Raw genomic sequence first — 17,101 nt, 5'->3', positions numbered from 1 at the left:
CTCACTTATTTTTCACGTTGTCAATGATTCTGTGTTTATTGTTTATCTATAGGTAACGATTGGTAAACATCGTCACCAAAACCCAAAAGTTATAATCAACAGCCAAAATTTTCAATAATCAAAGAATGAATATTTTTTGTCGATTATACGGTTACCGTATGGATTCGTAAAAATGTTTAAAGTACAACTTGCACAGATGACTTTAAGCTAGTTATTTCAGTTGATATTTTAATAATGTGTTTTTCTATGTTGTGATGGTACACTACTGTTTCAGAAAAAGGGTGAAGGTTTGGTACCATTTAAACGTTTAAACCCGCTGCATTTGTTTGCACCTGTCCTAAGTCAGGAATCTGATGTTTAGTCGTTGTCGTTTGTTGATGTGGTTCATAAATGTTTCTCGTTTCTCGTTTTTTATATAGATTAGACCGTTGGTTTTTCCCGTTTGAATGGTTTTACACTAGTAATTTTTGAGGCCCTTTATAGCTTATTGTTCGGTGTGAGCCAAGACTCCGTGTTGAAGACCGTACTTTGACCTACAATAGTTAACTTTTTTAAATTTTGACTTGGATGGAGAGTTGTCTCATTGGCACTCATACCACATCTTCTTATATCTATTAGATTATATGCATGCATTGGTTCAATAATTTCTGAAACATATAGTAACCAGAAACTCGTTTCATATGCTTTTAATAACTTACTAGTGATACATAGATTTCGTTTTTCAAAAATAAAACGTTACTAAAGACAAGGACATAGCGAACGAGTTGGGAAATATATACACCGTAAGAAGAGCCAAGGATCATCACGGTCCAAAAAAGGAAAATTAACAATAGAGAACAAAAAGTCATCTCTTTTGACGTTAATTAGTGTTTAGATAGATTTTCACGTGTGAAAATTAAATATCCAAATTTAGAAAAAGGTTACTATTATATTTATCTTAAGGTGATTCGCTTGGGTAAATTTTTGAAATATAAAAAGATAATTTTTGATCATTTAAGGAAAAAAAACATCACCAAGGTAACGTTGAGTGTTATTAAATGTATTAATTAATGAAATTTAGACGGATCTTTATTTAGTTTGACTGAGAATCGATCAATTTTGGATTTCCCTATCAATACTACACAATATTTACCACCTTCCAAGTCCATAATACACGATTAGATCGTTTCTTTAAGTTGTTCTACTAGTATTTTAAATGTTGGTGCTTTGGCGAACTATTCGATTTTATCATAGATTATGCTGTAAATAGCCACACAAACAAAGATTTGTTGTATCTAAAGAGAAAGAAATATCCAGAGAGACAATACTATTAGTTGCATAGTGTGGTAGTGACCTAATACGATATATATATGGGTTAGTAAATTTCATATGGGTGAGAGCGAAGCTCGAACCCATATGGAATTTATTGACCCCATATATATCGTATTAGGTCACTAGCACACTGTGTAACGAATTTATCTTACCGACTATTTTAACATATGTCATTTAGACTAGTGACCTATCAAAGTGATCAAGTCTTCAATATAAAGAACCTACTTCTATTGGTCTATACAAAAACAAATGCCATTAATAAGAAATTGTTAGCTTTTAATTTGTTTTCTGCATTTATTTCATTTGTTCATCATCAATTTCTTTGTTTGTAGAAACGTTTAAGATTTTTCATCAACGCCGTATTGTTTTTATAAAGGGATGTAACACCACTACTAACCTTATAGTTACTGTTAAATAAGCCCCATCTACTAACCCCATAGGAAATATACACGGTCTCCACGCGGTAGCTTTTAACCAATGATATTCCTAGAAATGTATAGGAGGTAAGATAAAGCCTAATACGATTAACAATAAAACCAAATTTGAATTCACATATGGCAAAAGTATTATTCCAAACAAGACCGATGTACAGTTACAATTGTCCCGCACATGGAAGATACAATTCTATATCCCAGCAAAAAGCTCAAAACAATTATTTTTATCTAATAGAATGATGTTCGAAGAGCAATTAGGAATTTCGAGAAATGCTTTAAAGTTTAATTCTGACGTTCAGTAGTGAGCCCAAAACTGATACCTCATACAAAATAAAGTTGTAGATACAATAGAAAAATCATGCAATTACAAATTTAAGAAACTATAGAATCTACAATAAAATAAATAGTATTTAATCATTTATTTACATTAGCAAAACATTGCACTACGATTTTTCAACGGTCATAAACATGATAAAATATTGCTTTTATTTTACTACTGGACATATTTCAGGACTTAGAGACGGTATTAAGAGTTGAACGATGGACAGTCTGCGGGCTGAAGGCTTTCTTACTACCTGATTGGAAGATATTACTGACGCTGTCATAATTAATTTCGTTGATTGGTTAGGACAATTCAAACCTAGTAAATGTCTTTTAATCCCGTAGAGTGTCGGATCTGAACTCTTTATTTTAGTAAATAGATTTTCCTGGTTAACCAATCATGCATATCGGTACACAGGTAACACTTATCTATAAAAAGCCGAATCTTCTGAAGATTTGTAAACACACACGTGATTATTTCAAGTTACGTACATTTTATACGTGAAAACATAAGAAAACTTTTAGGAAAATGCTTTTTTCTTAGGTTATATTTATTTATACTCAGTAAGATAATCTAAAGGCAACACAAACAATTTAAAACGGAGATAGCAAATAATTTCTGTTCGATTAATATTAATTTACACGAGAATTTTTATCTCAAGGGGCGGAGGCGGCGGCACTTCGACCTTTCTATATGGAAGGGATGAGCAGCTGAGACATCCAATACCCCACCATTTATATATATTGAATGATAAAAGAACATACATGTAGTTACCCTAGCTATCATATATTTTTTACAATAAGTATATATACCGGGACATAGCTATCATTGTTACGCTATTTCATGGGGAGATACTAGTGAATAGATTTGACCAATATCTTAAACATTTACGAAAGAGATTTTAGAGACATATATATATATCACAATCTCTGGTAACTTTAATTGCATCTGTAAAAAAATATCGACATCTGATTAGTTTCAGATTCAATCATCAACCTTGTCTTATATTTCACCTAAATTTCTCGACCTCATGCAATATCATGAAGCTTCAAATAGTGACCTGTCCCAGCGACTCATCCCTTCCACTCATTACATAATAAGTGCCTTGAAGAACAGAAGACTAAAATATATCTGAAAGGGAATATAAGAAGAACAAAAAACTACTCTCAGACGATAAAAGCAATTATACATGTATGCTAACATATTCAAAGCAATGTTTAATTTCTATGAATGATTTTAAAGGAGATGTGAAGTATACATACTGATGATAATTAATTTAGACAGCAACTCAATTAAGCAACAAACAAAACGTGACAATTTACTTCTAAAGTTCAATCTACGCTTCTTCAATGGACATGTAATTACAACATTTTAAAGTTTTTTATCCTCCCAAGTCTAACTATAATATAAAGAATAGTTGTGAATATGTGAGCCAAAATTTGTTCCTGTGAAAAAAGTTCCAGTGGAACAAATATCACAGGAAATATATTCTGGGAGAACTTTTTTCACAGATAATTTCTATATGATTTGTTCCATTTCTATAAAATAAGTTCCACAATTTACCTGGTGAAATAAGTTCTGGGTTTGTGAAATTTGTTCCTTACCTAGTGAAATAAGTTCCGGGTTTGTGAGATTTGTTCCTTACCTGGTGAAATAAGTTCCATGTCTGTGAAATATGTTCCACTGGTTATACAAGTTATCTTTTATACTGAGCATTGTTATCAGTGAGTTTAAAGTTATAATTCAAGTACATTATAAAAACATGTATTGTATTGATAATGTAATAAATAAAAGGTGTAAACATCCAATATGGATTCTGATGAGTATAGCAAAATGTTTAATTACATTATCCATAAAAAAAATACCCAAATGACAATAATTTAATGAGGCAGATAAGCGAACAATAAGAAAAATCCGTCAGATTTTTTTTATAGATCAATCATTTATTTTTGAATATTGCAATTCAACATATGTTACTTCATATCAGAATTTGTAGATAAACTGTTATCACAGAAATGTCTCGCCCTTTTGTAATTTTGATTATGCAAATGTTGAAATTAAAATAGCAATACTTTAACATGTTTCATAAGTTATGCAAATGTTCAAAGTCAATGAACCATGACTGGCTAAACAATCTCCATGTAAATGAGATGTACCAAAGCTAATACAACTGCGTACCAAATACCATTGACTTATTATAAGTCGTTCCCTTTAAACAAACCTAACAAAAACATTAACTTGTAAACTATGTAAAAGTTTCAAAGTCAATGAACCATGAAGAGGGGGTGGGCTATATAATCTCCATGGAAACGATACTTGCAAATGCAAATAAATTTGCATACCAAATATCGTTGACTTAACATTAGCAGTTCATCTTAAACTGATCTAATCACAAAGTTATACATGTAAACTAAGCAAAAGTTTCTAAGTCGATAGACCATGACTGAGGGGGCGGGGCCAAATATTCTCCATGGTAATGAGATGTGCTAACGCTTATACAACTGAATACCAATTAACATTTGCCTACCCTAAATATTTCCCCTTGAACTGACCTAATCACAAACTAATAGATATAGGAAGATGTGGTATGAGTGCCAATGAGACAACTCTCCATCCAAGTTACAATTTATAAAAGTAAACCATTATAGGTCAAGGTACGGCCTTCAACACGGAGCATTGACTCACACCGAACAGCAAGCTATAAAGGGCCCCAAAAAATTACTAGTGTAAAACCATTCAAACGGAAAAACCAACGGTCTAATCTATATAAAAACGAGAAACGAGAAACACGTATGAACTACATAAACAGACGACAACTACTGTAATACATGTTAACTTAGCAAAATTCTAAAAGTCAATAGACCATGACTAAGGGGACGGAGCCACATAATCTCCATGGAAATGAGATATGCCAATGCTTTTACAACTGCATACCAAATATCATTGACCGACCACTAGTGGTTCCCCATAAACTGACCTAATCACAAACTAATACATGTAAAATAAGCAAAAGTGTCAAAGTCAATAGACCATGACTGAGGGGGCAGGGCCAAATAATCTCCATGGAAATGAAATGTGCCAATGCTAACACAACTGCATACCAAATATGATTGACCTTCCACTTGTAGTTCACCATAAACTAGACCTAATCAAAAACTAATACATTGTTGACGACGCCGCCGCCGACGCCGGAAACAGCATACCTATGTCTCGCTTTTTGACTCCGTCAAGGCGACACAAAAAATAAAATAGTGTGTTTTAAATATTTATCACAGTTGTTAATCATAGTTATACATTTGTTTTTTAATCATATTATCTACGTACACTATATATGCTGTTTTAATTTGAATTTCTAAAAGATTTACCTTATTTTGAATGTTTTCGTGTTGTTTAAAGACTTCAATGTTGAGTATTAAATTTGTCAGGTACAACTATAGAATGTTTTGCTTGATATAAAGATAATGCATCATGTTTATCTATAACACCCGGAACTTATTTAACATTTAGTAAAAAAATTAGTTCCGGAACAAATTTTACAGTGCTGGAACATATTTCCTTATAATATATATATTCCGGGTATAAATTTTCTGTGATATAAATTCCGGTGGAACATATTTCCTATGAAATAAGTTCCGGCAGAACAAATGTCACGCCGGAACAATTTTTTTGTTACAAAAAATAATCTTATTAGCAAAAAATAATTCAGATATTACTTGAAACTATGAGCAGGGTCAGGAACCAACTTCTAATGTTTGTTTTGAGATTTAGTGACTATTTATACTAGACGTGCTATATGAGAGAAAGAGAAATTAAAGAAAATTATAAATTCAAAAGACGAAAATACTGTTGGCATTTTAAAAGATTATTCTTAATTGTATGTTTTCTACAAGAATTGTAAAACAAGTATAAACATACATATACTATGATCATAAAACAAAAAGACATTTATATGTCAACATATGAACGGTCTCCCACAAAAGATTATGTCAATCCAGTATGTCAAGCTTTTAAGGGTAAGTATGATAAGGGCCTTATTCGTCATCCAACATTAGATGGTATAGTAAATAAATATGAAGATATGTACAAGTAAAACAATAACAAAAGATACAGTATCAGGCTGTATGCTTAATAAAGTTTTTGGTCAAAGGAGTAGGTCCGGTAAGGGCCGATTTTGGCCTCAAATTTCAGGTTCATCTGACGAAAGATTTTGGACACTTTTTAAACACTCAAGTGTCTAATTCAGGTGATTCAATTAGTTCATGTGAAAGATTTTAACTGATTAAGTCATTAAAAACGCTCCGATTCTAGCTTAAATATGAAAAATCTATCAAATATGCCAAAAAATGTCACTTTTCAGATGGTTTTTGTCAAAAATGAAAGTGGCCGCATCCGTGTTCATCCTCAACCTTTATATATGTTATGTATTATCATCAAATACAACTTACATTTCAATATTAAGAATGAACACAAATGCGGCCACTTTCATTTAAGACGAAAACCGTCTAAAATTTAACTAAAATGTTAAAATTGTGAAGATTTCAGTAACTTTGCACGAATTAATGATGCTAGTTCCCGATATCCCGATGCTTTGGGCATTGTATTTTCAAAAACAGCCCATATTTACGTAGCAGACGCATTCTTCTTTCCAATAAATAACTAAAAGTTTACATTTTAACAATTTTGTAAAACTGCTATATTTTCGGGCCAAAAAGGGGTCTTACTGGACCTACTCCTTTGTTGATTCTCTTATGTTGATGGCCTCATAGTGAACTTAAAATAGCTTTGCAGAACTTATCACCTTCTTTATAAGCAACGACGTCCATTATAATTTGAAAAAGAATGGCGGCGAAACTACTATGTTTTGAATTTCAGGCGCTTACAATAGGTCTTATATAACAAATTACCCGTCTCACGACTCTGAGTATTTTTCATCAAAAAATATAATCAAGAAGTCCAATAAAACCAAATAATCTGAAAAAAGAAACATTTAATTGTTAAGGATACTCATTATTCAAATATAGAAAAAGAGGCGTGGGGCATTCCACATTGCAGTCCAACTACAATGAATAGACAAAACCTTCATCGACAACAAAAATAACCATACATATATGTGAAGTTTTACATTTTAAGGATCATTTTTGAAAAGATGTGAGATACCGTTGGAAATATATTAATTGTGTTCTTATATGTTTAAATTTTTCTACGTTTCACTCTCTACACTTTTCGATGCCTATTATGAACGAAAAATTTTCAGATGGAAGCGGCCATACTTTTGTAACACAAATAAATAAGCAAACAACCAAATAAAAAGTCAACGAACAACTCCGATATCTGTTTGAAAAAAAATAATCGATAAAAAGACATTACCCCTCCATTTCCAGTGTTAATGCTTTCCCCAAAAGAAATTGACAAATCTAAAAAATTGTATAAGCCTTTTATAATTTTTGTAATACACTACAATTTACATACAATTCTGAACGAATTAAACTACAAAGAGAAAACATTTTCCACTTTCATCAGTTATGAGACGGCTAGCTTTTTAGAAAAGCTATTACTTGTATTGGTTTGTATTTAAAAGATATGTTGACAGTTTACATATTCATAAAGATATTTAGCCATTTTTTTTTCTCGTTTTACAGATGCACTTGATTCTTTTCCTTTAAAACGACTTTGAAATGTAGATAATGATCGATTTCAGACTCTATTGATTTATAGTTATTCATAAATCTCTCCTCTTTGACGCGTGAAGTAATTCCAAACATAATCTATCAATTAATATTTCTAAATACCAAACATATTTGTCATTACCGAAAATGTTTTTTCTCATGAAACCATTCGTGTCTGCCTATGTACAATTCGATATTAGAAAATATCGCTACTCCACATAAGAAATATTTTTTCGATTCGCAGTTTTTTATAGACTGAAAACTATTTTGTAAAAGTTGGTGTATATTATCAATATCATTATATGTATGTATCCTTTACGCTGTATTTGCTTTTTAAATAAAGTTTTATCATTAACTACCCGGCAAAAAATGTTTGGACTCAATAGTATCTAATATCCGGTACGGTGACGGACTATCAACAGACAGAGAAAAGGTAGAATTTCTGTTTATTTATTTGTTATTTTTATGATATTGAAGAATGTAAATACACATATAACTATTTTTGATTGTGAAATGTAATATTTTCTACCACCGTTCTGGATTAACGGAGAAATTAGTAAAAAGGCACATCAAAATGATGAATTGAGTGAACCTTGCCTCGAAATTGTTTAATTTCTCGTTAAATTGTGCACATTGTACAGAAAGAAAGGTACGGAAAGAAAGATATTAACATGGAGATTGCAAAACTTGTCACTTTCAGCACCTCAATATTTGTAATAATGTGTATGGAACGAAAGAAAGGGGTCATATCAAATGGAAGGACCCGGTTTTGTCAATGTTGTTTACTACATTAGGACCGGTTTTGTCTTTGTATATGACCCGGTTTTGTTTCGTTTTGAAAACCACAAATTTATGAAAAGAAATGTTAACACGGATCTGAACATTGTCCGTTGAAAGACATTAAATATACTAGTTTTTGAGCTTATTCATGAAAACTCATCTTCTGTTACAACTGCTTTTAACAACACCAATGATTAGTCTGGATTTATTTGCTGTTTTATACAAATAGTTCAAGCCGCCACGAATTTGACGAGACCAAAATACCAATGTGAATTTTGAAAATAAACATGATAATCCAATTCACATACATCCAATTCGGCGGATGTCTCTGTTTTCTCGTTTTTTATAAACTTTTAAGATGAAATACGATATAGTTGTAATATATCAGTGGCGGATCCAGGGGCGCAGAGGGCATACACCACCTTTATTGGCCTAAAAAGATTATTATATCATGTTTTCACGGTTTATAAGTATTTTTTTAAGCATAAAATCGTCCAAAAAAATGTTCCCCTTTCCTACGCTCGGCTCCTAGATCCGCCTTTGTATATTGACAGTTATAAACTTGACCAAGGTCACTAAAATGTTAAACATTTGTCAATGTACTATAATCATCACACAATAGAGAGATAAAAGAACCGTTTATCTATAAAATTATTAGTGAAATAATCATTATTGCATTTTCTGGATGGCCTGAGACTGTGTTACTTATTTATACTTAGTTTAGTATAATAACTGCAAGGAGGGGTAAACAGATTTTTAACGCATAATTATTGTGAACCTTTGTCCTGCCTAAAAATTCATGAAAAACCAAACCTTTACACATACTTATTCAGAAGGGATATAGTTACGATACTGTTTATTCTCTTGCTTTATAATGATCATTGCCTGCATACGGAGTATATATCTCCTAGTTGATACGATATTCTAGGTCTTGTATTTCCTAACATGATTTCCTTGATAGAGGGTTGGTGCTCACAAGTAAGCTATTAAACCATGAGTTCCAAGTGGTGAAGTTGAAATCATCCCTTCGTAAATTTTACGGACGCCATCACAAGTTGGTTGACCGTTATGGAATATCCGTTTCACAGATGATAGCGGATATGTTCCAAATGTCGTAACTACCGTCCCTTCCCCTTTTCTCCGAACGTGACATACCGAATTAGACTTATTACCGAGTTTGTACTAACACGAGCAACACGACGGGTGCCACATGTGGAGCAGGATCTGCTTACCCTTCCAGATCACCTGAGATCACCCCCAGTTTTTGGTGGGGTTCGTGTTGCTCAGTCTTTAGTTTTCTATGTTGTGTTTTGTGTGCTGTTGTTTGTCTGTTTGTCTTTTTCTTTTTTAGGCATGGCGTTGTCAGTTTATTTTCGACTTTTGAGTTTGAATGTCCCTTTGGTATCTTTCGCCTCTCTTTTATGTTCAGAATATTTTTTTCAGACGATCATAGGAAAGATTACACCCCTAGGTAGAGTGGAATATTTATTAAGATAACCATTCTGTTGTCCAAGAAAATCAAATATCAAATGTGCGTCCTTCAATTTTCAAGGACGAACATATATACTATTCCAGTTTATATTTACATAATCCATATAAAAAAAACGTACAGAGAGCTTAAACTTAAAATTGCGTTAGAACCTTCTTTTCTTTGTATTTCACTGTAAAAGTATTCGTTTTTATGCAAAGCAAAATTAAAAATTATTTGTTTTCCAATAAAGCAGGAATTCAAGCGTTTACGGATTCAAATAAATGATAGTTTGTCGTCTGGAAGAAACTGGCCATCAAATTCCTGTTGAACGACGGATTTTAATTTACGTTATACGATTATGCATTTTTTTCTATGACAAAACCGGGTCCTGTTTTGTGAAATTTTAGGACGAAACCGGGTCCTTCAATTGTGACATGACCCCTTTCTTTCGTTCCATACACATTAATACAAATATTGAGATCCTCAAAGTGACAAGTCTTGCAATCTCCATGTTAATATCTTTCTTTCCGTACCTTTCTTTCTGTACAATGTGCACAATTTAACGAGAAATTAAACAAATTCGAGGCAAGGTTCACTCAATTCATCATTTTGACGTGCCTTTTTACTTATTTCTTCATTAATCTAGAACCGTTGTAGAAAATATTACATCTCACAATCGAAAATAGTTATATGTGTATTTATATTCATCATTATCATAAAAATAACAAAATAGATAAACAGAAATCCTACCTTTTCTCTGTCTGTTGATGGTCCGTCATCGTACCGGATATTAGATACTATTGAGTCCAAACATTTTTTGCCGGTATAGTTTAGACACAGTGTTAATGTAAAATTACAATAGATATATTTCTCCGTGTAACTCGGGGTTGTACCTGTTTTTATGAATAGAATACATTTTAGAAATGATGATTATGACGGATGGCTGCTTAACGTCCAGCGGCAAATTAAAATGCATATTCAGGACGAGAACATGTTAATGTAATATGAATATTAACCCTGCTTTGTACTAGTCCGAGACGCTGAGCGGATTTTTAAGTGCTAGTTCATAAGGTAACAGTCCGCAGGAAGACTATCACCTCACCCGGCCACAATATATTCTGACTCCGAGCCGACCAGTCTTAGCTCTTACTCCTTAATGCCGCGTGCTTAGCGGAGAATCAGCAAATACCAATTTTAAAGTCTTTGGTGTCCCGGCCGAGGCGAACACGCTACCACGAGACCACAGAGGCGGTTGTTTTAGAAATGAAACGACTATAAAACTAATATAACAACTCTGAAGGATGTTTGCTCCTCTTGTTTTTGAATTTTGCCAGATTTTCGAAATCCTCTGGTTTTATCCATGTATTGCCATTAAAAAATTTTGCCCACCAAGCCCTTCTTTTCTTTTCATAATTTTATTACATATAGTTTAAAAAGCCATATTTGAAAATCTTATAAAATCCTTGCTATTTTTTCATAGTTTTTGAAACAAAAAGCGGCAAATGTTAAAAGTATGAAAAATCTAGAGAGTATCATTTCCCGCCAAATTTTCAATGGCTTATATCTCGAAAACAAGCACTTGGACCCTTCATTTTTTTCAGCTTTTTTAGTTCCTTTATTTATATACTATCATTTTAGAACAGTCTTTTAAAAAGCTTGTTATTTTGAAACAGAGTAGCAAACATCCTTAAGATAAATCCAACTCTACCTCCATCCATAATTCTAATCCCTTGTCCAGGTTTAGTTAGGTCCTTTTTGTGTTTATTTTCTCTTCAACCGTTGTATAAGGTTACGGATTTGAAAAAAAATGCCTTGTGCATCAGGTCATATGACTATAAACATATACTAAATGCAAAACAATCGTACAGTTATCTGAACTTAAAAGGTGACCGAAGTATAAGTGAAAACTGTTTTGATCCTACTACTTTTAATACCCATTTCAAACCTGTTGAAAACCAACATAAAACGTACATACATGCAAGCTGTCTGAAATCTGTTTCTAAAGTTAAAACATGTATAATGAAACCGGTTTCTGAACCCATATACTAGTACAATGTATACAGGAACTCAAAGCAGTACCAAGACTTAGGCTGATAAGTAAAAACCAATAGTGCGTTGTGTGAGCTACATAAAACTTTGTCACCAACCAAGTTATTAAACTTTGTTCAAAGCTAAATGCCCCCAGAAACGTGTTTTCTTTCTTTTTTCAGCATGACAACAATCTTTATTCTTGCTAACCTAACAATCTTCTCCCCAATTATGCTTTGTACAAAATGACAATTTGATGACTAAATCAATTTGCTTATACATTTATCAGGACCCGTCATTTTCAGGTTCGTGGAGTTAGAAAGAAGAGGTTAAGAGTAAACAAGGGGATATTGACATTACCGGCGTTATATCTGCCACAGTGCAATTTTGGCCAAATCTTTTCTTCCTGATACTAAAAACAAATAGCTTTACCTTAAACAAAATCATTCAAAATGTTATATACATTTATCAATAAGACGGAAGCACATGCATTTGTTTTGGTTAAACACGTGTGTTTATTTACATCAAAACGTGTTCTAGAATACCTATAATGTTTATAATGGGTTTCATTGGATGTAATTTGTCGCATTACAGGTATAATTCTCCGAAGTTCTAAGTATCGTAAGATTTGGCTCGTGTTTAATTTAATATGTTATCATTCGAAGTTCTGCCTTAAGTTGAGTAGAATACTCCATACCGCTGACTTGCTTGTATGAACCCCCCTTCCCTCTCCACCCCCTCATCATAAATGTCTTTTGTGTTTGTGTGAAAAGTAATTGCTACTTATAATGCTGAATATCAATATAATATTTCCTGTTTTGTAGATTTATGTATATTTATGTCTGACTGAATGGATGTGACTGAGTCCGTATACGTATATGACAGTTTTCTACTAAGTATATAACAACTGAGAATTAGCTTGAGCAGATCATGGAGAAATGTTAAATGTTTTTGAGAATTATACGTTTGGTAGTAAAATGTATGCTTCTATCATTAGGAGAGCTCATTTCTGATACATGTGTTGAGTTTTATTGTATAAAATAAAATTTATGTTCGTTTAAGCCTGATTAATTAGAACTTACATGCAAAAATTTATACATTACGGTTTTATTATTAAAATGATTCTTTGTAACATCATAAATTTGCTGTCGTATTCTAACAACTAATTCGCACTTAGAAACAGTCCGCTATTTTTATACACCAATATATATATAATTATAAATAAGTCTAAATTGAAAACAACGTTCAAACCTATGATTGCGTTGGATAAAAACCGCAATTTTTATACGTGTGCATTCAAAACAAATTTCTTGTTAGAGGAGTCTAAATACAGCACAAACAACATTTTCCAAAAGACCAAAAAAGTGAAAAAGAATATTTTAACAAAACGCATTTGACTAACAAGTCGAACAACAAATGTTCTTAAACCCTGCTAACTGCCATTGGCGATTGCCAAATAAACGGATCACCGATGTAATAAATAGATCTCAATTATAAATTTAATACTAAACAGAAAACAATAAACTTGCGGAAAAGATGGTATACCGCAAACAAAAAGTGCAAAGCTTTTTGTACACCATATCCGGATTTCGACAATTAATGTCTCTTCAGTGATGTTAGAAATCGAAACGGTATTTGGAAAGCCATACAATTTACCTCAATTAAGATTAGCCTCTTGAATTTTGAGGAGTCAAAATAGGATGAACGGATCATAAAAACCCGAAGGCAAATATAATACAAGCCCAAACGAAAAAATATAAACAAGTCTAAATTGAAAACAACGTTCAAACCTATGATTGCGTTGGATAAAAACCGCAATTTTTATACGTGTGCATGCAAAACAAACTTCTTGGTAAAGGGGTCTAAATACAGCACAAACAACATTTTCCAAAAGACCAATATATATATATATATATATATGTAATTATGTCTAAATTGAAAACAACGTTCAAACCTATGATTGCGTTGGATAAAAACCGCAATTTTTATACGTGTGCATGTAAAACAAATTTCTAGTTAGAGAGGTCTAAATACAGCACAAACAACATTTTCCAAAAGACCAAAAAAGGAAAAGTATATGTTAACAAAACGCATTGGACTAACAGGTAGAACAACAAATGTTCTTAAACCCTGCTGACTGCCATTGGCGATTGCCAAATAAACGGATCACCGATGTAATAAATAGATCTCAATTATAAATTTAATATTAAACAGAAAACAATAAACTTGCGGAAAAGATTGTATACCGCAAAGAAAGGGTGCCAAGCTTTTTGTACACCATATCCGGATTTCGACAATTAATGTCTCTTCAGTGATGTTAGAAATCGAAACGGTATTTGGAAAGCCATACAATTTACCTCAATTAAGATTAGACTCTTGAATTTTGAGGAGTCAAAATAGGATGAACGGATCATAAAAACCCGAAGGCAAATATAATACAAGCCCAAACGGAAAAATATAAACAAGTCTAAATTGAAAACAACGTTCAAACCTATGATTGCGTTGGATAAAAACCGCAATTTTTATACGTGTGCATGCAAAACAAGCTTCTTGGTAGAGGGGTCTAAATACAGCACAAACAACATTTTCCAAAAGACCAAAATATATATATATTTATATGTAATTATGTCTAAATTGAAAACAACGTTCAAACCTATGATTGCGTTGGATAAAAACCGCAATTTTTATACGTGTGCATGTAAAACAAATTTGTAGTTAGAGGGGTCTAAATACAGCACATACAACATTTTCCAAAAGACCAAAAAAGTGAAAAAGTATATTTTAACAAAACGCATTTGACTAACAGGTCGAACAACAAATGTTCTTAAACTCTGCTGACTGTCATTGGCAATTGCCAAATAAACGGATCACCGATGTAATAAATTGATCTTAATTTAAAATTTAATAATAAACAGAAAACAATAAACTTGCGGAAAAGATGGTATACCGCAAACAAAAGGTGCAAAGGTTTTTGTACACCATATCCGGATTTCGACAATTAATGTCTCTTCAGTGATGTTAGGAATCGAAACGGTATTTGGAAAGCAATACAATTTACCTCAATTTAGGATAGACTCTTGAATTTTGAGGAGTCAAAATAGGATGAACGGATCATATAAACCCGAAGGCAAATATAATACAAGCCCAAACGAAAAAATATAAACATGTCTTAATTGAAAACAACGTTCAAACCTATGATTGCGTTGGATAAAAACCGCAATTTTTATACGTGTGTATGCAAAACAAATTTCTTGTTAGAGGGTTCTAAATACAGCAAAATCATATATATATATATATTTTATCCAACGCAATCATACGATTGAACGTTGTTTTCAATTTAGACTTATTTATAATTATATATATATATATCAGTATTTTTACGAGGTCAATACGTTATTTATGGACCTGTTCAGATTATATTGACCGAGGTTCAATATAATCTAACAGGTCCATAAATAGCATATTGACTGAGTGAAAGTCCTTGATTTATATATCACATGTGTAAATAGTGTAGTGTGGAAATATACTTCAATGTTATTTTTGTGTATTTTACAACGTATTTTGCAAAACTTTTAATATTGACCTCGTCAATATTTATCAATTATGGACTTTTGACGAAGTCAATACGTTATATATAGACCTGTTCAGATTATATTGACCGCGGACGAAGATATCTATATCATTAACGGAAAGCTTAATACTAAAATATATGATGAAAGAGATGATTTTACAAAATATATGGTACACAATAAACCTATTTCTCGTATCAAACATAAACTAAAAGAACTAGCCAAGGAATTTGTTTTTGTCCCGGCCGATAAAGCTGCTAATAATATTATTATTGTATGACGTAAATTTTACATTGAGGTTCTGAAAAAAGAAATCACCAATTCACCAACATTCCAACTGACTCCATTTTCAGAAAACGACATCTGTAACAAACATAAGCTTTTAGCTACTGCTTTACAAGCAGAACCAAATACAATGAAAGTCCCAACTATGTATTGGCTTCCGAAGCTACACAAAACACCTTACAAATATAGATTCATTTCGTCTTCAAGCCATTGTTCCACTACTAAAGTGTCTATACTTCTTACCAGTGCACTTGGTACAATCAAAAACCTGATAATAAATTGTTCAAATAAGGCCTTCGAAAATAGTGGAATTATTTACTTTTGGAGTGTCAAGAACTCGTTGGAAGTACTTGATAAATTGCATGCATATATTGGTGATTTTGAATCTGTTCAAAGTTTTGATTTTGCTACCCTATATACCACATTGCCTCACATTCTCATTAAGAAAAAATTCACACACCTAATTAAATGGGCATTTAAAAAGTCAGAATGTGAATATATATGTTCAAACTCTTTTAGGTCATTTTTTAGTAGCAATAAACAAAAAAACTATGTCAATTGGACATGCTTTGATACTATATATGCCCTTGAATTTTTACTAGATAACATTTTTGTTCGCTTTGGAGATTCCGTATATCGTCAGGTTATCGGAATTCCAATGGGGACTAACTGTGCACCACTTATTGTGGACCTTTTTTTGTATTGCTATGAGTTACAATTTATGACAAAAATCAGCAAAGACCGATCGAAACAACATCTGATACACAAATTTAATAATACTTTTAGATATTTGGATGATATTTTGACTCTCAATAATGACGACTTCAGTATGTATACTAAAGAAATTTATCCTGTTGAACTTACTTTAAATAAAGCTAATACTAACAATGACCACTGCCCTTTCCTCGATCTTGATATCTATATCATTAACGGAAAGCTTAATACTAAAATATATGATAAAAGAGATGATTTTACAAAATATATGGTACACAATAAACCTATTTCTCGTATCAAACATAAACTAAAAGAACTAGCCAAGGAATTTGTTTTTGTCCCGGCCGATAAAGCTGCTAATAATATTATTATTGTATGACGTAAATTTTACATTGAGGTTCTGAAAAAAGAAATCACCAATTCACCAACATTCCAACTGACTTCATTTTCAGAAAACGACATCTGTAACAAACATAAACTTTTAGCTACCGCTTTACAAGCAGAACCAAATACAATGAAAG

The 17,101-nt window shown here is 32.2% G+C and overlaps 1 protein-coding gene across 1 annotated transcript in view; it reads right to left on the bottom strand.

The window, feature by feature from the left end:
• Positions 1-3,830, bottom strand: part of LOC127732073 (basic phospholipase A2 pseudexin A chain-like) — a 37,968-nt gene extending 34,138 nt beyond the window's left edge. Inside the window, exon 1 of the mRNA XM_052241128.1 lies at positions 3,713-3,830. The gene's annotated coding sequence lies outside the window, so the exon portion shown is untranslated. The remainder of the gene's footprint in view (positions 1-3,712) is intronic.
• Between the last annotated feature and the right edge of the window lie 13,271 nt (positions 3,831-17,101).

The sequence above is a fragment of the Mytilus californianus genome, unplaced genomic scaffold (genome assembly GCF_021869535.1).
Source record: "Mytilus californianus isolate M0D057914Y unplaced genomic scaffold, xbMytCali1.0.p SCAF_22, whole genome shotgun sequence".
NCBI classification, from domain to species: domain Eukaryota; kingdom Metazoa; phylum Mollusca; class Bivalvia; order Mytilida; family Mytilidae; genus Mytilus; species Mytilus californianus.
Note: the sequence above shows the minus strand (reverse complement) of the source record. Positions and strands in the feature narration are given on the sequence as shown.